The sequence below is a fragment of the Pristiophorus japonicus genome, chromosome 23, assembly GCF_044704955.1.
Source record: "Pristiophorus japonicus isolate sPriJap1 chromosome 23, sPriJap1.hap1, whole genome shotgun sequence".
Classification (NCBI taxonomy): domain Eukaryota; kingdom Metazoa; phylum Chordata; class Chondrichthyes; family Pristiophoridae; genus Pristiophorus; species Pristiophorus japonicus.
The window spans coordinates 58,536,202-58,563,359 of NC_091999.1; the positions used below are offsets into that span (position 1 = coordinate 58,536,202).

At 43.9% G+C, this 27,158-nt stretch overlaps 7 non-coding genes across 7 annotated transcripts; all 7 read right to left on the minus strand.

The window, feature by feature from the left end:
* Positions 1-2,547: 2,547 nt before the first annotated feature.
* Positions 2,548-2,630, minus strand: trnaf-gaa (transfer RNA phenylalanine (anticodon GAA)). Its single transcript has one exon. It is a non-coding gene; the product is annotated as a tRNA-Phe (tRNA).
* Positions 2,631-9,464: 6,834 nt separating this feature from the next.
* On the minus strand, positions 9,465-9,548 carry trnal-uaa (transfer RNA leucine (anticodon UAA)). The gene has a single exon. It is a non-coding gene; the product is annotated as a tRNA-Leu (tRNA).
* A 5,325-nt stretch (positions 9,549-14,873) lies between these two features.
* On the minus strand, positions 14,874-14,954 carry trnas-aga (transfer RNA serine (anticodon AGA)). Its single transcript has one exon. It is a non-coding gene; the product is annotated as a tRNA-Ser (tRNA).
* A 1,883-nt stretch (positions 14,955-16,837) lies between these two features.
* Positions 16,838-16,918, minus strand: trnas-aga (transfer RNA serine (anticodon AGA)). Its single transcript has one exon. It is a non-coding gene; the product is annotated as a tRNA-Ser (tRNA).
* A 4,960-nt stretch (positions 16,919-21,878) lies between these two features.
* On the minus strand, positions 21,879-21,960 carry trnas-uga (transfer RNA serine (anticodon UGA)). The gene has a single exon. It is a non-coding gene; the product is annotated as a tRNA-Ser (tRNA).
* Positions 21,961-24,692: 2,732 nt separating this feature from the next.
* On the minus strand, positions 24,693-24,773 carry trnal-aag (transfer RNA leucine (anticodon AAG)). Its single transcript has one exon. It is a non-coding gene; the product is annotated as a tRNA-Leu (tRNA).
* A 1,884-nt stretch (positions 24,774-26,657) lies between these two features.
* trnal-aag (transfer RNA leucine (anticodon AAG)) lies at positions 26,658-26,738 on the minus strand. Its single transcript has one exon. It is a non-coding gene; the product is annotated as a tRNA-Leu (tRNA).
* Between the last annotated feature and the right edge of the window lie 420 nt (positions 26,739-27,158).

Here is a 27,158-nt window from a genome sequence, read left to right on the forward strand (position 1 = left end):
ATCCAGCATAATGTCATCTGCAAACTTGGAGATATTATACAAAATTCCTTCATCCAAATCATTGATGTATATTGTAAATTGCTGGCGTCCCAGCACTGAGCCCTGCGGCACCCAACTAGTCACTGCCTGCCATTATGAAAAGAACTCGTTTATCTCTGCTTCCTGTCTGCCAACGAGTTCTCTATCCACGTCAATACATTACCCCCAATACCACGTGCTTTAATTTTGCACACCAACCTCTTGTGTGGGACCTTGTCAAAAGTATTTTGCAAGTCCCACTACACCATATCCACTGGTTCTCCCTTGTCGACTCTACTAGTTACATCCTCACACAATTCTAGAAGATTTGTCAAGCATGATTTTCCTTTCATAAATCCATGCTGACTTGGATCAATCCTGTCACTGCTTTCCAAATGGGCTGCTATTTCATCTTTAAAAATGTATTACAACATTTTCCCCACCACTGATGTCAGGCTAACTGGTCTATAATTACCAGTTTTCTCTCTACCTCCTTTTTCAAAATGTGGTGTTACATTTGCTACCCTCCAGTCCATACAAACTGATCGAGAATCGATGGACTGTTGGAAAATAATCACCAATGCATCCACTATTTCTAGGGCCACTTCCTTAAGTACTCTGGGATGCAGACCATCAGGCCCCGGGGATTTATCGGCCTTTCGTCCCATCAATTTCCCTAACACAATTTCCCACAAATAAGGATTTTCTTCAGTTCCTCCTTCTCACTAGCCCCTCGGTCACGTACCATTTCCAGAAGATTATGCGCATCTTCCTTCGTGAAGGCAGAACCAAAGTATTTGTTCCACTGGTCTACCATTTCTTTGTTCCCTATTATAAATTCACCTGAATCTGACCGCAAGGGACCTACGTTTGCCTTCACTACTCTTTTTCTCTTCACATATTTATAGAAGTGTTTATGTTCCCAGCCAGCTTCCTCTCATACTCTATTGTCCCCCTCCGAATTAAACCCTTTGTCCGCCTCTGCTGAATTCTAAATTTCTCCCCGTCCTCAGGTTGATGCTTTTTCTGACCAATTTATATGCCTCTTCCTTGGATTTAACGCTATCATTAATTTCCCTTGTTAGCCACGGTTGAGCCACCTTCCCCATTTTATTTTTACTCCAGACAGGGATGTCCAATTGTTGAAGTTCATCCATGTGATCTTTATATGTTTTCCATTGCCTATCTGCCGTCAACCCTTTAAGTATCATTTCCCAGTCTATTCTAGCCAATTCATGTCTCATACCATCGAAGTTACCTTTCCTTAAGTTCAGGACCCCAGTCTCAGAATTATTGTTTCACTCTCCACCTTAACAAAGAATTCTACCTTATTGTGGTTACTCTTCCCCAAGGGGCCTCGCACAACAAGATTGCTAATTAGTCCTTTCTCATTACACATCAAGCAGTCGAGGATGGCCAGCCCTCTAGATGGTCCCTCGACATATTGGTCGAGAAAACCATCTCTAATACACTCCAGCAAATCCTTCTCCACCGTATTACTACCAGTTTGGTTAGCCCAATCTATGTGTAGATTAAAGTCGCCCATGATAACTGATGTACCTTTATTGCACACATCCCTACTTTCTTGTTGGATGCTGTCAGCCAACTCACTACGATTGTTTGGTGGTACACAACTCCCACTAGCGTTTTTTTCCCTTTGATATTCCACAGATCCACCCACGTAGAATCCACGCGAATGTCCTTCCTGACTATTGCATTAATTTCCTCTTCAACCAGAAATGCCACCCCACCTCCTTTTCCTTTGTGTCTATCATTCCTGACTGGTGAAAACCCCTGGATGTTGCGTTGCCGGCCTTCGTCACCCTGGAGCCATTTCTCCGTGATGCCAATTGCATCATATTCATTAATTGCTGCCTGTGCAGTTAATTTGTCCACCTTATTACGAATACTCCTCGCATTGAGGCACAGTGCCTTCAGGCTTGTTATCTTAACACACCTTGTCCCTTTAGAAGTTTGCTGCAATGTGGCCCTTTTTAATTTTTTCCTTTGGTTTTCTCGGCCCTCCACCCTTACCTTTCTGCCCCCAAAGGTTCCCATCCCGCTGCCATACCAGTTTAACCCCTCCCCAACAATAGGAGCAAACTCTCCCTCGTGGACATTGGTTCTGCTGAGGTGCAGACCGTCCGATTTGCACAGGTCCCAGCTCCCACAGAACGGTTCCAATGTCCCAATAAATTGAATCCCTCCCTTCTGCAACACACAGTCATCTGAACTATCCTGCGATTCCTACTCTGAAAAGTGGTAGCTATCCCTGAGATTGCTACCTTTGAGGTCCGATTTGTTAATTTAGCTCCCAGCTCCCTAAATGCAGCTTCTAATTCCTCAGACACAGAGAGTCAGACTCAAACACATAAATAGCACTCTAAAGACAGAGAGTGAGAGGCACAGATACATTGCACAATCCCATTTGTTTGAATGTTACAAAGTTATCGACAAATGCAGATTCAACAAAATAGATTCGGGTGCAACTGAGCAGGATGGCAGGAAATCGGTTTGAATTTAAAGATTTACCAGGAGTGGGGTTCGAACCCATGCAGGTACAAACCCATTGGATTTTCCGTCCAACGCCTGAACAACTCGGCCATCCTGGTTTTGTCAGTATTCGGATTTTGTCTCTGTGAGAATCTGGGCTGCAGCTCCACTCTCACAGACACAGGTTTTCAATGAGCATTTTCGAATATTTATAGTAATATTGACACAGGGGCAACTCTCCTGTTCTTTTTCGAGTAATGCACTGGGAACGTTCACATCCACCCGAGGGTGCAGACGGAGCTTCAATTTAACATTTTATCCGAAAGTCAACAGCTTCAACAATGCAAAATCCCCCAAATACTGCATTTGAGTGTCAGCCAAGATTATATGCTCAAGTCTCAGGAGTGGGACTTACACACACAACCTCCTTATTCAGTCGAGAATGCTGCCACTGAACCAAAGCCGATACCAAAGTTCACATCCGTATTAATTTCCCCAAGTCTTTTTATCAAGTTTCAGGACATACTGAAGTAATATTCAACATTTTAAAAAAGCTTCATCCTCGTCGGGGAATTGAACGCCTACCTCGCGCGTGACAGAGAGGGATATTAACTAAGACACGAATGAGGAGCTGACGGGTGTGGATTCTGTCAGTGCAGGAATCGAGCTGAGAACAGAAATGGACACCATGAGAAGTAGACAGGCACATTGAGAGACAGAGACAAACCGACAAACAGGGAGAGACAGACAGCAAGATAGAGACAACGTGAGACAGAAAGTGTGAGACTGAGAAGGAGAGGCAGACTGAGTGAGAAAAAGACACAAACACACACACATACAGATATAAAGAGAGAGAGGGAAACAGTGAGAGAAAGACAGTGATAAAGACAGTAACAAGGAGAGAGACAGATGAAGAGTGAGCGACAGATAGAGAGATATACAGAGATATAAACAGAAAATGATGGAAATACTCAGCAGGTTAGAGACAGGAACTAACAGCGACAGGCAAATAGAGACAGTCAGGTCGAGACATAGACAGGTAGAGATGATGGGAATGAGAGAGACAGTCAGACAGAGAGACTGAGAGAATCCCACTGGAACAGAACTGGACATCGTGAGAAAGAGACAGACACGTTGAGAGACAGACAAAGAGGGAAACAGGGAGAGACAGACAGCGAGATAGAGGCAAAGAGAGACAGAAAGTTTGAGATTGAGAGGGAGGGTCAGTCTGAATGAGAAAACGACTCAAACACATACATACACAGAGATATGTTTGTGTGCTCCATAAAGAGAAGGAGGCAAATATGATGCAATGACAGAGACAAAGACAGGGACAATGAAAGAGACAAAGAGGGAGACAGATAGAGAGAAAGACAGATAGAGACAATAATTCGGTTCTGTCTTTACAAAGGAAGATACAAAAATCCTTCCGAATGTACGAGGGGACTGTGCATCTCGTGAGAATGAGGAACTGAGACTTATCCTTATTGGCGGGAAATTGTGTTGGAGAAATTGTTGGGATTTTCAGCCGATAAATCCCCGGCTCCTGATAGTCTGCATCCCAGAGTACTTAAGGAAGTGGCCCTAGAAATAGTGGATGCATTGGTGATCATTTTCCAACAATCCATCGACCCTGGATCAGTTCCTATGGACTAGAGGGTAGCTAATGTGATGGCACTTTTTAAAAAAGGAGGGAGAGAGAAAGCAGCTAATTATAGACCAGTTAGCCTGACATCAGTCGTTGGGAAAATATTGGAATCAATCATTAAGGATGAAATAGCAGCCCATTTGGAAAGCAGTGACAGGATCGGACCGAGTCAGCATGGATTATGAAAGTGAAATCACGCTTGACGAATCTTCTGGAATTTTTTGAGGATGTAATGAGTAGAGTGGACAAGGGAGAACCAGTGGATGTGGTGTATTTGGACTTTAAATAGGCTTTTGACAAGGTCCCGCACTAGAGATTGGTGCACAAAATCATAGCACATGGTATTGGGATTAATGTACTGACATGGATAGAGAACTGGTTGGCAGACAGGATGCAGAGAATCGGGATAAACGGGTCCTTTTCAAACTGGCAGGAAGTGACTAGTGGGGTGCCGCAGGGCTCAGTGCTGGGACTCCAGCTCTTTACAATATACATGAACGATTTGGTTGAAGGAATAGAGTGTAATATCTCCAAGTTTGCGGATGACACTAAACTGGGTGGCGGTCCGAGCTGTGAAGAGGATGCTAAGAGGCTACAGGGTGAATTGGACAGATTAGGTGAGTGGGCAAATACATGGCAGATGCAGTATAATGTGGATAAATGTGAGGTTATCCATTTTGGGGGCAACAACACGAAGGCAGAATATTATCTGAATGGCGGAAAACTAGAAAAAGGGGAGGTGCAGTGAGACCTTGGTGTTATGGTTCATCAGTCACTGAAAGTGGGCATGCAGGTACAGCAGGCGGTAAAGAAGGCAAATGGTATGTTGTCTTCGTAGCTAGAGGATTTGAATATAGGAGCCAGGAGATCTTACTGCAGTTGTACAAGGCCTTCGTGAGGACACACCGGGAATATCGTGTTCAGTTTTGGTCTCCTAGTCTGAGGAAGGACGTTCTTGCTGTTGAGGGAGCGCAGCGAAGGTAAACCAGACTGATTCCAGTGATGGCAGGACTGTCATATGAGGAGAGATTGGATCAACTAGGCCTTTAATCACTGGCGTTTAGAATGATGAGAGGGGATCTCATAGAATCATATAAGATTCTGACGGGACTGCACAGGTTAGATTCGGGAAGAATGTTCTCGATGTTGGGGAAGACAGAACCAGGGGACATAGTCTTAGGATAAGGGGTAGGCCATTTAGCAGTGAGATGAGTAGAAACTTCTTCACTCAGAGAGTTGTTGACCTGTGGAATTCCCTGCCACAGAGAGTTGTTGAAGCCAGTTCATTGGATATATTCAAGAGAGAGTTAGATATGGTCCTTACGGTTGAGTGGATGAAGTGGGATGGAGAGGAAAACAGGAAAGGGTAACTGAAAGAATGATCAGCCATGATAATATTGAATGGCGGTGCAGGCTCGAAGGGCCTAATGGCCTACTCCTGCAGTTATTTTCTATGTTTCTATGTTTCAAAAACAGAAAATGATGCAAATACTCATCAGATTAGAGACAGGGACAAAATGAGACAGACAAAGACATGGACAGGGAGGATGGGAAAGAGAGAGATTGTCATACAGAGAGTCTGAGAGAATCGCATTGGAACAGAACTGGACACCGTGAGAAAGAGACAGATTGAGAGACAGAGACAAACAGAGAACCAGGCACAGACAGTGTGAGTCAGAGAGAGGCAGACTGAGGGAGACAAAGGATCAAGCACACAAACACACACACAGCTCTCTAAAGAGAGAAAGGCAGAGACTGAGATACACAGAAACATTTCACAATTTCATTTCATGATCGGCTTCGAGTGTAACAGAGTTACAGAAAATTGCAGATTCAACAGATGAAAATCTTGTATCACTGGGCAGGATGGGAAAAATCTCTGTTAAATAAAAGAGATTCTAGGATTGGGGTTCGAATCCACGTGGGAAAAACCCATTGAATTTTACGGCCAACGCGGTAAACACTCGCCCATCCTGGTCTTTGTAGCGTTTGGATTCTGTCTCTGAGAATGTGGCCTTCAGCTCCACCCCCACAGCAACATACACACATACACATCGGGTTTCAGTGAGCATTTACGAACATTTTTAGTAATATTGTACGGGCGCAACTCTCCTATTCTTTTTCGTGTAATGCTCTGGGAACTTTCACATCCAGCCGAGGTTGGAGACGGAGCTTCAATTTAACATTTCAGCTGATGGTCAACAGCTTCAACAATGCAAAATTCCCCAAGTACTGCACTTGAGTGTCAGCAAAGATTATCTGCTCAAGTCTCAGGAGTGGGAGTTACACACACAACCTCCTGATTCAGTCGAGAATAAAGCCAATGAAACAAGGTCGATACCAAAGATCACAACCGTATTATTTTCCCCAAGTTTTTAAAAAATTTCCAGGACATACCACGTTCATGGTGATGATTTGCATCGACAGTTGCACATACACAGATACATACATACAGATAGACATACACAGACACACACACACACAATAACCAAAAATATACACGCGTCAACATAGAAACATAGAAACATAGAAATTAGTTGCAGGAGCAGGCCATTCGGCCCTGCGAGCCTGCACCACCATTCTTTAAGATCATGGCTGATCATTCAACCTCAGTATACATTTCCTGTTTTCTCTCCATACCCCTTGAACCCTTGAGTCGTAAGGGCCATATCTAACTCCCTCTTGAATATATCGAACTAACTGGCCTCAACAACTTTCTGCGGTAGAGAATTCCACAGGGTACTGACTCTCTGAGTGAAGACGTTTCTCCTCATCTCGGTCCTAAATGGCTTACCCCTTATTTTTAGACTGTGACCCCTGGTTCTCAAACTCCCCAGTAACGGAAACATTCTTCCTGCCTCTCACTTGTCAAATTTCGTCAGAATTTTATTTGTTTCTATGAGATCCCCTCTCATTCTTCTAAACTCCAGTGGATACCAGCCCAGTTGATCCAGTCTCTGCGCATATGTCAGTCCTGCCATCCCGGGAATCATGCTGGTGAACCTTCGCTGTACTCCCTCAAAAGCAAGGACGTCCTTCCTCAGATTCGGAGACCAAAGCTGATCACAATATTCCAGGAGTGGCCTCACCAAGGCCCTGTACAACTGCAGTAAGACCTCCCTGCTCCTATACTCAAATCCCCTAGCTATGAAGGCGAACATGCCATTTGCATTCTTCACCGCATGCTGCACCTGCAATCAATGACTGATTTACCATAACACCCAGATCAAGATATACACAGGTTTCCTTAGACAAATAGATGGATAGACAGGCAGGGTCACTGTCGCTACTTTGTCTGGCTTTTGCGTTTTTCAGTCGAGGATGCTGCCACTGAACCAAAGCTGATACCAAAGTTCACAACCGTATTATTTTCCCCAAGTCTTTTTGAAAAGTTCCAGGACATACCAAATTCATGGTGATGATTTCCACAGACAGTTGCACATACACAGAGACATATATACAGATAGACAGACACAGAGACACACACATACATACATAACCAAAAATATACATGCACCAACGGACATGCACAGATGCCTGCGACATCTCGAGGGATCGACAGGCTGAGTCTCTTTCGCGACTTTGGCTGATTTTTGCGTTTTTCTATCCGTATGTATCGTGAATATTGCAGATTAATAAAAATGAGAAATAGATGTCAGTGTTGAAAGGTGTAGGACGTTATTCCACCTATCTCAGGAGTAGTTTTGCAAAAACCTGGTTAAATTGTGAAGACAATTGCTGAGAATCGTATTTGGCAGGATTCGAACCTGAGCGCCGAAAACCCAAAGGATTTCAAGCCAATTGCATTAACCACTCGACCACAATTACTGCGGATCTAGCACTTTAAATGTTACTCAGAAAAAGCTCAGTCATCCATTTCTGTGCAGCAGACGGCCACAGAATCCTGAAAAAGACTCTGTTTGCAAAAAATCTGGAAGAGGCAATCGCCTCTGGCTGTATTTTTACTGTTCTATATTGTTCTGGAACTTTGTAATATGAATCTATACCAAGAAACAGAAGTAAAATTAGACATTTTCAAAAAACTGCTTTTCCGTCGGGGAATTGAACCCGGTTCGATTGCTTAACAGGGGAGCAAAATCACGACTCTCCGGACGAAGATACGGGCGATGTCAGAGCAGTAATCGAGCTGTGAACAGAAGTCGACAGACACATTGAGAGACAGAGACAAACCGACAATCAGGGAGAGATCGACAGCGATAGAGGGACAACGAGAGACAGAAAGGATGAGACTGAAAAGTCAGGCAGACTCTGAGAAAAAGACTCAAAAACCTACATATACAGAGATGTGTGTGTGTGATCAATAAAGAGAGAGAGGGAAAGAGTGAAAGAAAGACAGTGATAAAGACAGTGACAAGGAGAGAGACAGATCGAGAGAGAACGACAGGTCGAGAGAGAGACAAAGATATCAACAGAAAATGATGGAAATACTCAGCAGGTTAAGACAGGAACTACCAGCGACAGGCAAAGAGAGACAGATAGGCAGAAATATAGAGAGACAGAGATGATGGGAAAGAGTGAGACAGTCAGACAGAGAGACTGAGAGAATCCCATTCGAACAGAACTGGACACCGTGAGAAAGAGACAGACACATTGAGAATCAGAGACAAACAGGGAAACGGGGACAGACAGACAGCGAGATAGAGACAAAGAGAGACAGAAAGTTTGAGACTGAAAGGGAGGATCAGACTGAATGAGAAAAAGACTCAAACACATACATACACAGATATGTATTTGCGTGCTCCATAAAGAGAGGGAGGCAAATAGTGATGGAATGACAGAGAAAAGGACAGGGACAAAGAGAGAGTAAAAGAGGGCGACAGATAGAGAGAGATACAGATAGAGAGAGAGACATAGAGACAAAAACAGAACACAACGGAAATATTTATCAGGTTAGAGACAGGGATTAACAGAGACAGGCAAAGACATGGACAGACAGAGATAATGGGACAGAGATAGGCAGTCAGACTGAGAGTCTGAGAGAATCCCATTGCAACAGAACGAGACACCGTGAGAAAGAGACAGATTGAGAGACAGGGACAAACAGAGAAACAGGGACAGAGAGAGTGTGTCAGAGAGAGGCAGACTGAGAGAGACAATGACTCAAACACATTCACAGCTCTCTAAAGAGAGAAAGAGACAGAGACCGAGTAACACAGATACATTTCACAATTTCATTTCATCGTCGGCTCAGAATGTCACATCGTTGCAGAAAATTGGTGATTCAGCAGATGAAAATCGGGTATCACTCGGCAGGATGGGAAAAATCTCTGTTTAATTAAGGAATCACCAGGAGTGGGGTTTGAACCCACGCGAGTATACAACCCATTACATCTTAAATGTAACGCCTTTACCATTCGGTCATCCTGGTCCTGATCCTGTCAATGGTTGGACTCTGCCTCTGAGAATCTGGGCTTCAGCTCCATCCCCACAGACACACAGACACAGAGGATTTCAGGGAGCATTTTTCGTAATATTGACACGGGCGCAACTCTCCTATTCTTTTTCGACTAAGGCTCTGGGAACTTTCACATCCACCCGAGGGTGCAAATGGAGCTTCAATTTAAAATTTCAGCCGATGGTCAACAGCTTCAACAATGCAAAATTCCCCAAATACTGCATTTGAGTGTCATCCAAGATGATGTGTTCAAGTCTCAGGAGTGGGACTCACACACACAACCTCCTGATTCAGTCGAGAATGTAGCCACTGAACCAAAACCGATACCAAAGATCACAGCAGTATTATTTTCCCCAAGTGTTTTAAAAGTTCCGGGATGTACCAAATTCATGGTGATGATTTCCACAGACAGTTGCACATACACAGAGACATACATACATATAGACATACACAGACACACGCACACACAATAAAAAAAATATACATGCATCAATATAGAAACATAGAAATTAGTTGCAGGAATATGCCATTCGGCCTTTCGAGCCTGCACCACCATTCAATAAGATCATGGCTCATCATTCAACCTCAGTACCCCTTTCCTGCTTTCTCTCCATACCCCTTGATCTCTTTAGCCAAAAGGGCCATATCTAACTCCCTTTTGAATATATCGAATGAACTGGCCTCAACGACTTTCTGCGGTAGAAAATTTCACAGGTTAACCACTCTCTGAGTGAAGAAGTTTCTCCTCATCTCGGTCATAAATGGCTTACCCCTTATTTTTAGACTGTAATCCTTGGTCTCAAACTCCCCAGCAATGGGAACATTCTTCCAGCCTCCAATCTCGTCAGAATTTTATATGTTTCTGTGAGATCCCCTTTCATTCTTCTAAACTCCAGTGGATACCAGCTCAGTTGAGCCAGTCTCTCCTCAAATGTCAATCCTGCCATCCCGGGAATCATGCTGGTGAACCTTCGCTGTACTCCCTCAATAGCAAGGAAGTCCTTCCTCAGATTCGGGGACCAAAACTGAACACAATATTCCAGGTGTGACCTCACCAAGGCCCTGTACAACTGCAGTAATATCTTCCTGCTCCCATACTCAAATCCCCTAGCTATGAAGGCGAACATGCCATTTGTTTTCTTCACCGCCTGCTGCACCTACATGCCAACTTTCAATGACTGATGTACCATGACACCCAGATCAAGATATACACAGGTTGCCTTAGACAAATAGATGGATAGACAGGCAGTGTGACTGTCGCTACTTTGGCTGGTTTTTGCGTTTTTCTATCCGTATGTATCGTGAATACTGCAGATTAATGTAGAAAGAAAACAGCGGCTGCATCGAAAGATGTGGGACGTTGCTCTATCTATCTCAGAATCAGTTTTGCAGTAACGTGGTTAAATTGTGAAACAGAATGAAATATGCTGAGAAACATAGTCGGCAGAGTTCAAACCTGCGCAGAGAAACCCCGATGGATTTTTTGTCCATTGTCTTACACACTCGGCCACGACTACTGGCTCGCTGCATCATTCAATGTTACTCAGATAAAACTCAGTCATCCATCTCTGTGCAGCAGACGGCCACAGAATCCAGAAAAAGTCTCTGTTTGCTAAAAATCTGGAACAGGCAATCTCCTCTTCCTGTATTTGTACTGTTCTATATTGCTCTGGAACTTTTTAATATGAATCAACACCAAGAAACAAGTAAAATACTGCATTTTGCAAATGCTGCCACCGCGTCGGGAAGTAGAACCACGGTCTCCGGCGGAACAGGCGGGGATACTCACCACTATACTAACGAGCATGAGTTCTATCAGAGCAGGAAGCGAGCTGTGAATGGAACTGGACACGATGAGAAGACGACAGACACATTGCGAGACAGAGACAAACCGACAATCAGGGAGAGACTGACAACGAGATAGAGACAATGAGAGACAGAAAGTGTGAGACTGAGAAGGAGAGGCAGACTGAGTGAGAAAAAGACTCAAACACACACATATACAGAGATGTGTGTGTGTGATCTATAAAGAGAGAGGGAAAGAGTGAGAGAAAGAGAGTAATAAAGACAGTGACAAGGAGAGAGAGAGCGACAGATAGAAAGTGTCAGAGATAGAAACACTAATGCTGGAAATACTCAGCAGGTTAGAGACAGGAACTAACAGAGGCAGGCAGAGACATGGACAGACAGAAATGATGGCAAAGAGAGAGCCAGTCTGACAAAGAGTCTAAGAGAATCCCATTGGAACAGAACTGGACACCGTGGGAAAGAGACAGAGACACAGGAACAGACAGAGTGAGTCAGACTGAGAGTGAAAAACACACAAACACAAACACACCTCTCTAAAGAAAGAGACAGGCAGAGACCGAGCGACACCGATACATTTCACAATTTCATTTCATTATCGGCTCAGAGTGTCACAGAGTTGCACATTCAACAGATAAAAATCGGGTATTACTGATGAGAATGGGAGGAAATCGGTGTTAAATTAATGAAGTACCAGGTGTCAGCTACGCGAACACGTGGGAAACATCCCATTTAATTTTAAGGCCAACGCCTTAACCACTCGGCCATCCTGGTCTTGTCAGAATATGGATTCTGTCTCTGTGAGAAACTGGGCTTCAACCCCACCCCCACAGACACACATACATGGAGGCTTTCAGTGAGCATTTACGAACATTTTTAGTAATATTGACACGGGGGAAACTCTCCTATTCTTTTTCGAGTAAGGCTCTGGGACCTTTCACATACACCCGAGGGTACAGACTCAGCTTCAATTTAACATTTCATCCGAAAGTCAACAGCTTCAACATTGCAAAATTCCCCAAGTGAGGCACTTGAGTGTTAGCCAAGATGATATGCTCAAGTCTCAGGAGTGCGACTTGAACACACAAACTCCTGACTCAGTCGAGAATGCTGCCACTGAACCAAAGCCGATACAAACGTCCACAACCGTCTTATTTTCCCCAAGTCTTTTTTATAATTTCCAGGACATACCAAATTCATGGTGATGATTTCCACAGACAGTTGCACATACACAGAGACATATATACAGATCGATAGACACAGAGACACACCCACATACATAACCAATAATTTACACGCACCAACGGACCTACACAGATGCCTTCAACAGATAAAGGGATAGACAGGCTGACTCACTGACGCAACTTTGACTGATTTTTGTGGTTTCCTATCCGTATTTATCGTAAATATTGCAGATGAATAAAAATGAGAAAAAAATGTCAGTGTTGAAAGGTGTGGGACGTTATACCATCTATCTCAGGATCAGTTTTGCAAAGTTCTGGTTAAATTGTGAAATGGAATGAAAAAATGCCGAGAATCGTAGTGGACAGGCTTCAAAACTACGCAGGGAAAACCCAATGGATTTTTAATCCATCGTCTTAACCACTCGGCCACTTCGAATGCAACTCTGTCTTCTTAAACGTTAATCAGAAAAAACTCAGTCATCCATCTCCTTGCAGCAGACGGCCAAAGAATCCTGTAAAAGTCTCCGTTTACTAAAAATCTGGAAGAGGCAATCTCCTCTATGTGTATTTTTCCAGTTCTATATGGCTCTGGAACTTTTTAATATGAATCTCTACCAAGAAACAGAAGTAAAATTCTACATTTTGAAACACCTGGCTTCCAGTCGGTGAATTGAAACCCAGTCTCCCGCGTGACAAGCGGGGATACTCACCACTGTACTAACGAGGAACCTACAGGTAGCAGCACTGTCAGAGCAGGAATCGAGCAGTGCACAGAACTGGACACCAGGAGAAGTCGACAGACACATTGAGAGACAGAGACAAACCGACAAGCAGGGAGAGACAGACAGCGACTTAGAGACAACAAGATTCAGAAAGAGTAAGACTGAGAAGGAGAGGCAGACTTAGTGAGAAAAAGACACAAACGCATACATATACAGAGATGTGTGTATGTGTGATCTATTAAGAGAGAGAGGGTAAGAGTGAGAGAAAGAAAATGATAAAGACAGTGACAAGGAGAGGAACAGACAGAGAGAGAGAGATAGAGACTAAAACAGAAAATGATGGAAATACTTATGTTAAAGGCTGGACTAAAAGAGACAGGCAAAGACATGGACAGACCGAAATGATGGGAAAGAGAGAGCCAGTCAGACAAAGAGTCTGAGAGAATCCCATTGGAACAGACGTGGGCACCGTGAGAAAGAGACAGATTGAGAGACAGAGACAAACAGAGAAACAGGGACAGACAGAGTGAGTCAGACTGAGAGAGACAAAGGATCAAGCATACAAATCTATCTGAAGAGAGAGAGAAAGGCAGAGACCGAGCGACACAGATACATTTCACAATTTCATTGCATTATCGGTTCAGAGTGTCACATCGTTGCAGAAAATTGCTGATTCAACGGATGAAAATCCGGTACACTGATCAGAATGGGAGGACATACGCGTTAAATTGAAGAGATAACATGAGTGGGGTACGAACCCACGCGGGAAAAAAACCAATTGAATTTTAAGGCCTACACCTTAACCACTCGGCTATCCTGTTTCTGTGAGAACCTCGATTCTGTCTCTGTGAGAAACTGGGCTTCAACCCCAACCCCACATATAAAAAACAGACATATCAGCTTTCAGTGAGCATTTACGAACATTTTTAGCAATATTGACATGGGGGCAACTCTCCTATTATTTTTCGAATAATGCTCTGGGACTTTTCATATCCACCCGAGGGTACAGACGGAGCTTCACTTTAACATTTAATCCGAAAGTGAAAGCTTCAACAATGCAAAATTCCCCAATTGGTGCACTCGAGTGTTAGCCAAGATTATATGCTCAAGTCTCAGGAGTGCGACTTGAACACACAAACTCCAGATTCAGTCGAGAATGCTGCCACTGAACCAAAGCCGATACAAAAGATCACAACCGTATTATTTTCCCTAAGTCTTTTTTATAAGTTCCAGGACTTGCCAAATTCATGGTGATGATTTGCACAGACAGTTGCACATACACAGAGACAGATATAGAGATAGAAACACAAAGAGACACACACACATACATAACTAAAAATTTACACGCACCAACGGGCATGCACAGATGCCTTAGACATCTCGAGGGATAGACAGGCTGAATCACTGTCGCAACTTTGACTGATTTTTCCATTTTCTTATCCGGACGTATTGCGAATATTGCAGGTTAATAAAAATGAGAAAAAAATGTCAGTGTTGAAAGGTGTGGGACATTATTCCATCTATCTCAGGATCAGTTTGGCAGTGAAGCGGTTAAATTGTGAAATGGAATGAAAAATGCTGAGAATCGCAGTCGGCAGGATTCGAACCTGCGCGGGATAACCCAATGGATTTCTAGTCCATCGCCTTAACCACTCGGCCACGACTACTGTGTCGCTGCCTTTTTAAACGTTACTCATAAAAAACTCAGTCATCCATCTCTGTGCAGCAGACGGCCAAAGACTCATGAAAAATTCTCCGTTTGCTAAAAATCTGGACGAGGCAATCTCCTCCACCTGTATTTTTATAGTTCCATATTGCTCTGGAACTTTTTAATATGAATCTCTTCCAAGAAACAGAAGTAAAATTCGACGATTTGAAACAACTGGCTCCCCGTCGGGGAATTGAACCCCGGTCTCCAGCGAGACTGGCGGGGATACTCACCACTGCTCACGAAGAACTGACGTGTACCAATTCTGTCACAACAGAAATCGAGCCACTGTGAACAGAACTGGACACCATGAGAAGTCGACAGACACATTGAGAGACAGAGACAAACCGACAAACAGGGAGAGACAGACAGCGAGATAGAGACAACGAGAGACAGAAAGTGTGAGACTGAGAAGGAGAGGCAGACTGAGTGAGAAAAAGACTCAAACATATATATATACAGAGATGTGTGTGTGTGATCTATTAAGAGAGAGAGGGAAAGAGTGATAGAAAGATAATGATAAAGACAGTTACAAGGAGCGAGACAGATGGAGAGAGAGCGATAGAGACTAAAACAGAAAATGATGGAAATATTTCTCAGCTTACAGGCAGGGACTCACAGAGACAGGCAAAGACATGGACAGACCGAAATGATGGGAAAGAGAGAGCCAGTCAGACAAAGAGTCTGAGAGAATCCCATTGGAACAGACGTGGCACCGTGAGAAAGAGACAGATTGAGAGACAGAGACAAACAGAGAAACAGGGACAGACAGAGTGAGTCAGACTGAGAGAGACAAAGACTCAAACACACAATCAAATACACAACTCTCTGAAGAGAGAGAGAGCGGTAGAGACCGAGCGACGCAGATGCATTTCACAATTTCATTTCATTATCGGTTCAGAGTGTCACATTGTTGCAGAAAATTGCTGATTCAACCGATGAAAATCCGGTCTCACTGATCAGAATGGGAGGAAATCCGTGTTAAATTAACGAGATACCAGGAGCGGGGTCCGAACCCACGTGGGAAAAAAACCATTAAAATTCAAGGCCAACGCCTCAACCACTGGGCTATCCTGGTCCTGTGAAAACCTGCATTCTGTCTCTGTGAGAGTCTGGGCTTCAACGCCAACCCCACATACAAACACAGACACATCGGCTTTCAGTGAGCATTTACGAACATTTTTAGTGATATTGAGACGGGGGCAACTCTCCTATTCTTTTTCGAGTAATGCACTGGGAACTTTCATATCCACCCGAGGGTGCAGACGGAGCTTCAATTTAACATTTCATCCGAAAGTCAACAGCTTCAACATTGCAAAATTCCCCAAGTGCTGCACTTGAGTGTTAGCCAAGATGATAATGCTCAAGTCTCAGAAGTGCGACTTGAACACACAAACTCCCGATTCAGTCGAGAATGCTGCCACTGAACCAAAGCCGATACAAAAGTTCACAACCTTATTATTTCCCCCAAGTCTGTTTTATAAGTTCCAGGACATACCAAATTCATGGTGATGATTTCCACAGACAGTTGCACATACACAGAGACATATATAGAGATAGACAGACACAGAGACACACACACACAAAACCAAAAATTTACACGCACCAACGGGCATGCACAGATGCCTCAGACATCTCGAGGGATAGACAGGCTGAATCGCTGTCGCAACTTTGACTGATGTTTTCGATTTTTGAAACGGATGTATCGTGAATATTGCAGATTAATAAAAATGAGAAAAAAATGTCAGTGTTGAAAGCTGTGGGACGTTATTCCATCTATCTCAGGATTTGTTTGGCAGAGAACCGGTTAAATTGTGAAATGGAATGAAAAATGCTGAGAATCGTAGTCGGCAGGATTCGAACCTACGCGGGATAACCCAATGGATTTCTAGTCCATCGCCTTAACCACTCGGCCACGACTACTGTGTTGCTACCTTTTTTAACGTCACTCAGAAAAAACTCAGTCATCCATCTCTGTGCAGCAGACGGCCAAAGACTCCTGAAAAATTCTCCGTTTGCTAAAAATCTGGACGAGGCAATCTCCTCTACCTGTATTTTTACAGTTCGATATTGATCTGGAACTTTTTAACATGAATCTCTTCCAAGAAACAGAAGTAAAATTCTACGATTTGAAATAACTGCCTCTCCGTCGGGGAATTGAACACCGGTTTCCCGCCTGACAGGGGTGGATACTCACCACTATACTAACGAGGAACTGACATGTACCAATTCTGTCAGAGCAGTAATCGAGCCACTGTGAACAGAACTGGGCACCATGAGAAGTCGACAGACACATTGAGAGACAGAGACAAACCGACAAACAGGGAGAGACAGACAGCGAGATAGAGACAACGAGAGACAGAAAGTGTGAGACTGAGAAGGAGAGGCAGACTGAGTGAGAAAAAGACTCAAACATATACATATACAGAGATGTGTGTGTGTGATCTATTAAGAGAGAGAGGGAAAGAGTGATAGAAAGATAATGATAAAGACAGTTACAAGGAGCGAGACAGATGGAGAGAGAGCGATAGAGACTAAAACAGAAAATGATGGAAATATTTCTCAGCTTACAGGCAGGGACTCACAGAGACAGGCAAAGACATGGACAGACCGAAATGATGGGAAAGAGAGAGCCAGTCAGACAAAGAGTCTGAGAGAATCCCATTGGAACAGACGTGGCACCGTGAGAAAGAGACAGATTGAGAGAAAGAGACAAACAGAGAAACAGGGACAGACAGAGTGAGTCAGACTGAGAGAGACAAAGACTCAAACACACAAACAAATACACAACTCTCTGAAGAGAGAGAGAGCGGTAGAGACCGAGCGACGCAGATGCATTTCACAATTTCATTTCATTATCGGTTCAGAGTGTCACATTGTTGCAGAAAATTGCTGATTCAACCGATGAAAATCCGGTCTCACTGATCAGAATGGGAGGAAATCCGTGTTAAATTAACGAGATACCAGGAGCGGGGTCCGAACCCACGTGGGAAAAAAACCATTAAAATTCAAAGCCAACGCCTCAACCACTCGGCTATCCTGGTCCTGTGAAAACCTGCATTCTGTCTCTGTGAGAGTCTGGGCTCCAACGCCAACCCCACATCCAAACACAGGCACATCGGCTTTCAGTGAGCATTTACGAACATTTTTAGTGATATTGAGACGGGGGCAACTCTCCTATTCTTTTTCGAGTAATGCACTGGGAACTTTCATATCCACCCGAGGGTGCAGACGGAGCTTCAATTTAACATTTCATCCGAAAGTCAACAGCTTCAACATTGCAAAATTCCCCAAGTGCTGCACTTGAGTGTTAGCCAAGATGATAATGCTCAAGTCTCAGAAGTGCGACTTGAACATACAAACTCCCGATTCAGTCGAGAATGCTGCCACTGAACCAAAGCCGATACAAAAGTTCACAACCTTATTATTTCCCCCAAGTCTGTTTTATAAGTTCCAGGACATACCAAATTCATGGTGATGATTTCCACAGACAGTTGCACATACACAGAGACATATATAGAGATAGACAGACACAGAGACACACACACACAAAACCAAAAATTTACACGCACCAACGGGCATGCACAGATGCCTCAGACATCTCGAGGGATAGACAGGCTGAATCGCTGTCGCAACTTTGACTGATGTTTTCGATTTTTGAAACGGATGTATCGTGAATATTGCAGATTAATAAAAATGAGAAAAAAATGTCAGTGTTGAAAGCTGTGGGACGTTATTCCATCTATCTCAGGATTTGTTTGGCAGAGAACCGGTTAAATTGTGAAATGGAATGAAAAATGCTGAGAATCGTAGTCGGCAGGATTCGCACCTACGCGGGATAACCCAATGGATTTCTAGTCCATCGCCTTAACCACTCGGCCACGACTACTGTGTTGCTGCCTTTTTTAACGTCACTCAGAAAAAACTCAGTCATCCATCTCTGTGCAGCAGACGGCCAAAGACTCCTGAAAAATTCTCCGTTTGCTAAAAATCTGGACGAGGCAATCTCCTCTACCTGTATTTTTACAGTTCGATATTGATCTGGAACTTTTTAACATGAATCTCTTCCAAGAAACAGAAGTAAAATTCTACGATTTGAAATAACTCCCTCTCCGTCGGGGAATTGAACCCCGGTTTCCCGCCTGACAGGGGTGGATACTCACCACTATACTAACGAGGAACTGACATGTACCAATTCTGTCAGAGCAGTAATCGAGCCACTGTGAACAGAACTGGGCACCATGAGAAGTCGACAGACACATTGAGAGACAGAGACAAACCGACAAACAGGGAGAGACAGACAGCGAGATAGAGACAACGAGAGACAGAAAGTGTGAGACTGAGAAGGAGAGGCAGACTGAGTGAGAAAAAGACTCAAACATATACATATACAGAGATGTGTGTGTGTGATCTATTAAGAGAGAGAGAGGGAAAGAGTGATAGAAAGACGATGATAAAGACAGTTACAAGGAGAGAGACAGATGGAGAGAGAGCGATAGAGACTAAAACAGAAAATGCTGGAAATACTTCTCAGCTTACAGGCAGGGACTCACAGAGACAGGCAAAGACATTGACAGACCGAAATGATGGGAAAGAGAGAGCCAGTCAGACAAAGAGTCTGAGAGAATCCCATTGGAACAGACGTGGCACCGTGAGAAAGAGACAGATTGAGAGACAGAGACAAACAGAGAAACAGGGACAGAGAGAGTGAGTCAGACTGAGAGAGACAAAGACTCAAACATACAAAAACATACACAACTCTCTGAAGAGAGGGAGAGACCGAGCGACGCAGATATATTTCACAATTTCATTTCATTATCGGTTCAGGGTGTCACATTGTTACAGAAAATTGCTGATTCAACCGATGAAAATCCGGTCTCACTGATCAGAATGGGAGGAAATCCGTGTTAAATCAACGAGATACCAGGAGCGGGGTCCGAACCCACATGGGAAAAAAACATTAAAATTCTAGGCCAACGCGTCAACCACTCGGCTATCCTGGTCCGGTGAAAACCTGCATTCTGTCCCTGTGAGATTCTGGGCTTCAACGCCAACCCCACATACAAACACAGACACATCGGCTTTCAGTGAGCATTTACGAACATTTTTAGTGATATTGAGACGGGGGCAACTCTCCTATTCTTTTTCGAGTAATGCACTGGGAACTTTCATATCCACCCGAGGGTGCAGACGGAGCTTCAATTTAACATTTCATCCGAAAGTCAACAGCTTCAACATTGCAAAATTCCCCAAGTGCTGCACTTGAGTGTCAGCCAAGATGATAATGCTCAAGTCTCAGAAGTGCGACTTGAACACACAAACTCCCGATTCAATCGAGAATGCTGCCACTGAACCAAAGCCGATACAAAAGCTCACAAACTTATTATTTCCCCCAAGTCTGTTTTATAAGTTCCAGGACATACCAAATTCATGGTGATGATTTCCACAGACAGTTGCACATACACAGAGACATATATAGAGATAGACAGACACAGACACACACACACACAAAACCAAAAATTTACACGCACCAACGGGCATGCACAGATGCCTCAGACATCTCGAGGGATAGACAGGCTGAATCACTGTCGCATCTTTGACTGATGTTTTCGATTTTTGAAACGGATGTATCTTGAATATTGCAGATTAATAAAAATGAGAAAAAAATGTCAGTGTTGAAAGCTGTGGGACGTTATTCCATCTATCTCAGGATTTGTTTGGCAGAGAACCGGTTAAATTGTGAAATGGAATGAAAAATGCTGAGAATCGTAGTCGGCGGGATTCGAACCTGCGCGTGATAACACAATGGATTTCTAGGGCATTGCCTTAACCACTCGGCCACGACTACTGTGTCGCTGCCTTTTTAAACGTTACTCATAAAAAACTCAGTCATCCATCTCTGTGCAGCAGACGGCCAAAGACTCATGAAAAATTCTCCGAATGCTAAAAATCTGGACGAGGCAATCTCCTCTACCTGTATTTTTACAGTTCGATATTGCTCTGGAACTTTTTAAGATGAATCTCTTCCAAGAAACAGAAGTAAAATTCGACGATTTGAAACAACTGCCTCCTCGTCGGGAATTGAACCCCGGTCTCCCGCGAAACTGGCGGGGATACTCAGCACTGCTCACGAAGAACTGACGGGTACCAATTCTGTCACAGGAGGAACCGAGCCACTGTGAACAGAACTGGACACCATGAGAAGTCGACAGACACATTGAGAGACAGAGACAAACCGACAAACAGGGAGAGACAGACAGCGAGATAGAGACAACGAGAGACAGAAAGTGTGAGACTGAGAAGGAGAGGCAGACTGAGTGAGAAAAAGACTCAAACATATACATATACAGAGATGTGTGTGTGTGACCTATTAAGAGAGAGAGGGAAAGAGTGATAGAAAGATAATGATAAAGACAGTTACAAGGAGCGAGACAGATGGAGAATGAGCGATAGAGACAAAAACAGAAAATTATGGAAATACTTCTCAGCTTACAGGCAGGGACTCACAGAGACAGGCAAAGATATGGACAGACCGAAATGATGGAAAAGAGAGAGCCAGTCAGACAAAGAGTCTGAGAGAATCCCATTGGAACAGACGTGGCACCGTGAGAAAGAGACAGATTGAGAGACAGAGACAAACAGAGAAACAGGGACAGACAGAGTGAGTCAGACTGAGAGAGACAAAGACTCAAACACACAAACACATACACAACTCTCTGAAGAGAGAGAGAGAGGTAGAGACCGAGCGATGCAGATGCATTTCACAATTTCATTTCATTATCGGTTCAGAGTGTCACATTGTTGCAGAAAATTGCTGATTCAACCGATGAAAATCCGGTCTCACTGATCAGAATGGGAGGAAATCCGTGTTAAATTAAAGAGATACCAGGAGTGGGGTACGAACCCACGCGGTAAAAAACCATTAAAATTCAAGGCCAACGCCTTAACCACTCGGCTATCCTGGTCCTGTGAGAACCTGCATTCTGTCTCTGTGAGAATCTGGGCTTCAACCCCAACCCCACATACAAACACAGACACATCGGCTTTCAGTGAGCATTTACGAACATTTTTAGTGATATTGAGACGGGGGCAACTCTCCTATTCTTTTTCGAGTAATGCACTGGGAACTTTCATATCCACCCGAGGGTGCAGACGGAGCTTTATTTAACATTTCATCCGAAAGTCAACAGCTTCAACATTGCAAAATTCCCCAAGTGCTGCACTTGAGTGTTTGCCAAGATGATAATGCTCAAGTCTCAGAAGTGCGAGTTGAACACACAAACTCCCGATTCAGTCGAGAATGCTGCCACTGAAACAAAGCCGATACAAAAGTTCACAACCTTATTATTTGCCCCAAGTCTGTTTTATAAGTTCCAGGACATACCAAATTCATGGTGATGATTTCCACAGACAGTTGCACATATACAGAGACAAATATAGAGATAGACAGACACAGAGACACACACATACATAACCAAAAATTTGCACGCACCAACGGGCATGCACAGATGCCTCAGACATCTCGAGGGATAGACAGGCTGAATCACTGTCGCAACTTTGACTGATGTTTGCGATTTTTGAAACGGAAGTATCGTGAATATTGCAGATTAATAAAAATGAGAAAAAAATGTCAGTGTTGAAAGGTGTGGGACGTTATTCCATCCATCTCAGGATCAGTTTGGCAGAGAACAGGTTAAATTGTGAAATGGAATGAAAAATGCTGAGAATCGAAGTCGGCAGGATTCGAACCTGTGCGGGATAACCCAATGGATTTCTAGTCCATCGCCTTAACCACTCGGCCACGACTACTGTGTCGCTGCCTTTTTTAACGTCACTCAGAAAAAACTCAGTCATCCATCTCTGTGCAGCAGACGGCCAAAGACGCCTGAAAAATTCTCCGTTTGCTAAAAATCTGGACGAGGCAATCTCCTCCACCTGTATTTTTACAGTTCGATATTGCTCTGGAACTTTTTAATATGAATCTCTTCCAAGAAACAGAAGTAAAGTTCTACGATTTGAAATAACTGCCTCTCCGTCGGGGAATTGAACCCCGGTCTCCCGCCTGAAAGGGGGGGGGGATACTCACCACTATACTAACGAGGGACTGACATGTACCAATTCTGTCAGAGCAGTAATCGAGCCACTGTGAACAGAACTGGGCACCATGAGAAGTCGACAGACACATTGAGAGACAGAGACAAACCGACAAACAGGGAGAGACAGACAGCGAGATAGAGACAACGAGAGACAGAAAGTGTGAGACTGAGAAGGAGAGGCAGACTGAGTGAGAAAAAGACTCAAACATATACATATACAGAGATGTGTGTGTGTGATCTATTAAGAGAGAGAGAGGGAAAGAGTGATAGAAAGACAATGATAAAGACAGTGACAAGGAGAGAGAAAGATGGAGAGAGAGCGATAGAGACTAAAACAGAAAATGATGGAAATACATCTCAGCTTACAGGCAGGGACTCACAGAGACAGGCAAAGACATGGACAGACCGAAATGATGGGAAAGAGAGAGCCAGTCAGACAAAGAGTCTGAGAGAATCCCATTGGAACAGACGTGGCACCGTGAGAAAGAGACAGATTGAGAGACAGAGACAAACAGAGAAACAGGGACAGAGAGAGTGAGTCAGACTGAGAGAGACAAAGACTCAAACACACAAACACATGCACAACTCTCTGAAGAGAGAGAGAGAGGTAGAGACCGAGCGACGCAGATGCATTTCACAATTTCATTTCATCATCGGTTCAGAGTGTCACATTGTTACAGAAATTTGCTGATTCAACCGATGAAAATCCGGTCTCACTGATCAGAATGGGAGGAAATCCGTGTTAAATTAAAGAGATATCAGGAGTGGGGTACGAACCCACGCGGGAAAAAACAATTAAAATTCAAGGCCAACGCCTCAACCACTCGGCTATCCTGGTCCTGTAAGAGCCTGCATTCTGTCTCTGTGAGAATCTGGGCTTCAACACCAACCCCACATACAAATACATGCACATCGGCTTTCAGTGAGCATTTACGAACATTTTTAGTGATATTGAGACGGGGGCAACTCTCCTACTCTGTTTCGAGTAATGCTCTGGGAACTTTCATATCCACCCGAGGGTGCAGACGGAGCTTCAATTGAACATTTCATCCGAAAGTCAACAGCTTCAACTTTGCAAAATTCCCCAAGTGCTGCACTTGAGTGTTAGCCAAGATGATATGCTCAAGTCTCAGAAGTGCGAGTTGAACACACAAACTCCCGATTCAGTCGAGAGTGCTGCCACTGAACCAAAGCCGATACAAAAGTTCACAACATTATTACTTCCCCCAAGTCTTTTTTATAAGTTCCAGGACATACCAAATTCATGGTGATGATTTCCACAGACAGTTGCACATACACAGAGGCATATATAGAGATAGACAGACACAGAGACACGCACACACATAACCAAAAATGTGCACGCACCAATGGGCATGCACAGATGCGTTCGTCATCTCGAGGGATAGACAGGCTGAATCACTGTCGCAACTTTGACTGATGTTTGCGATTTTTGAAACGGATGTATCGTGAATATTGCAGATTAATAAAAATGAGAAAAAAATGTCAGTGTTGAAAGGTGTGGGACGTTATTCCATCGATCTCAGGATCAGTTTGGCAGAGAACAGGTTAAATTGTGAAATGGAATGCAAAATGCTGAGAATGGTACTCGGCAGGATTCGAACATGCGCGGGATAACCCAATGGATTCTTAGTCCATCGCCTTAACCACTCGGCCACGACTACTGTGTCGCTGCCTTTTTAAACGTGACTCAGAAAAAACTCAGTCATCCATCTCTGTGCAGCAGACGGCCAAAGACGCCTGAAAAATTCTCCGTTTGCTAAAAATCTGGACGAGGCAATCTCCTCTATCTGTATTTTTACAGTTCGATATTGCTCTGGAACTTTTTAACATGAATCTCTTCCAAGAAACAGAAGTAAAATTCTGTATTTTGAAACAACTGCCTCCCCGTCGGGGAATTGAACCCCGGTCTCCCGCGTGACAGGCGGGGATACTCACCTCTATACAAACGAGGAACTGACGTGTACCAGTTCTGCCAGAGCAGTAATCGAGCCACTGTGAACAGAACTGGACACCATGAGAAGTCGACAGACACATTGAGAGACAGAGACAAACCGACAAACAGGGAAAGACAGACAGCGAGATAGAGACAACGAGAGACAGCAAGTGTGAGACTGAGAAGGAGAGGCAGACTGAGTGAGAAAAAGACTCAAACATATACAAATACAGAGATGTGTGTGTGTGATCTATTAAGAGAGAGAGGGAAAGAGTGATAGAAAGATAATGATAAAGACAGTTACAATAAGCGAGACAGATGGAGAGTGAGCGATAGAGACAAAAACAGAAAATGATGGAAATACTTCTCAGCTTACAGGCAGGGACTCACAGAGACATGCAAAGACATGGACAGACCGAAATGATGGGAAAGAGAGAGCCAGTTAGACAAAGAGTCTGAGAGAATCCCATTGGAACAGACGTGGCACCGTGAGAAAGAGACAGATTGAGAGAAAGAGACAAACAGAGAAACAGGGACTGACAGAGTGAGTCAGACTGAGAGAGACAAAGACTCAAACACACAAACACGTACACAACTCTCTGAAGAGAGAGAGAGAGGTAGAGACCGAGCGACGCAGATGCATTTCACAATTTCATTTCATTATCGGTTCAGAGTGTCACATTGTTACAGAAAATTGCTGATTCAACCGATGAAAATCCGGTCTCACTGATCAGAATGGGAGGAAATCCATGTTAAATTAAAGAGATAGCAGGAGTGGGGTACGAACCCACGCGGTAAAAAACCATTAAAATTCAAGGCCAACGCCTCAACCACTCGGCTATCCTGGTCCTGTGAGAACCTGCATTCTGTCTCTGTGAGAATCTGGGCTTCAACACCAACCCCACATACAAACACATACACATCGGCTTTCAGTGAGCATTTACGAACATTTTTAGTGATATTGAGACGGGGGCAACTCTCCTATTCTTTTTCGAGTAATGCACTGGGAACTTTCATATCCACCCGAGGGTGCAGACGGAGCTTCAATTTAACATTTCAGCCGAAAGTCAACAGCTTCAACTTTGCAAAATTCCCCAAGTGCTGCACTTGAGTGTTAGCCAAGATGATAATGCTCAAGTCTCAGAAGTGCGAGTTGAACACACAAACTCCCGATTCAGTCGAGAGTGCTGCCACTGAACCAAAGCCGATACAAAAGTTCACAACCTTATTATTTCCCCCAAGTCTGTTTTATAAGTTCCAGGACATACCAAATTCATGGTGATGATTTCCACAGACAGTTGCACATACACAGAGGCATATATAGAGATAGACAGACACAGAGACACGCACACACATAACCAAAAATGTGCACGCACCAATGGGCATGCACAGATGCCTTCGTCATCTCGAGGGATAGACAGGCTGAATCACTGTCGCAACTTTGACTGATGTTTGCGATTTTTGAAACGGATGTATCGTGAATATTGCAGATTAATAAAAATGAGAAAAAAATGTCAGTGTTGAAACGTGTGGGACGTCATTCCATCGATCTCAGGATCAGTTTGGCAGAGAACAGGTTAAATTGTGAAATGGAATGCAAAATGCTGAGAATGGTAGTCGGCAGGATTCGAACATGCTCGGGATAACCCAATGGATTCTTAGTCCATCGCCTTAACCACTCGGCCACGACTACTGTGTCGCTGCCTTTTTAAACGTGACTCAGAAAAAACTCAGTCATCCATCTCTGTGCAGCAGACGGCCAAAGACGCCTGAAAAATTCTCCGTTTGCTAAAAATCTGGACGAGGCAATCTCCTCTATCTGTATTTTTACAGTTCGATATTGCTCTGGAACTTTTTAACATGAATCTCTTCCAAGAAACAGAAGTAAAATTCTGTATTTTGAAACAACTGCCTCCCCGTCGGGGAATTGAACCCCGGTCTCCCGCGTGACAGGCGGGGATACTCAACTCTATACTAACGAGGAACTGATGTGTACCAGTTCTGCCAGAGCAGTAATCGAGCCACTGTGAACAGAACTGGACACCATGAGAAGTCGACAGACACATTGAGAGACAGAGACAAACCGACAAACAGGGAGAGACAGACAGCGAGA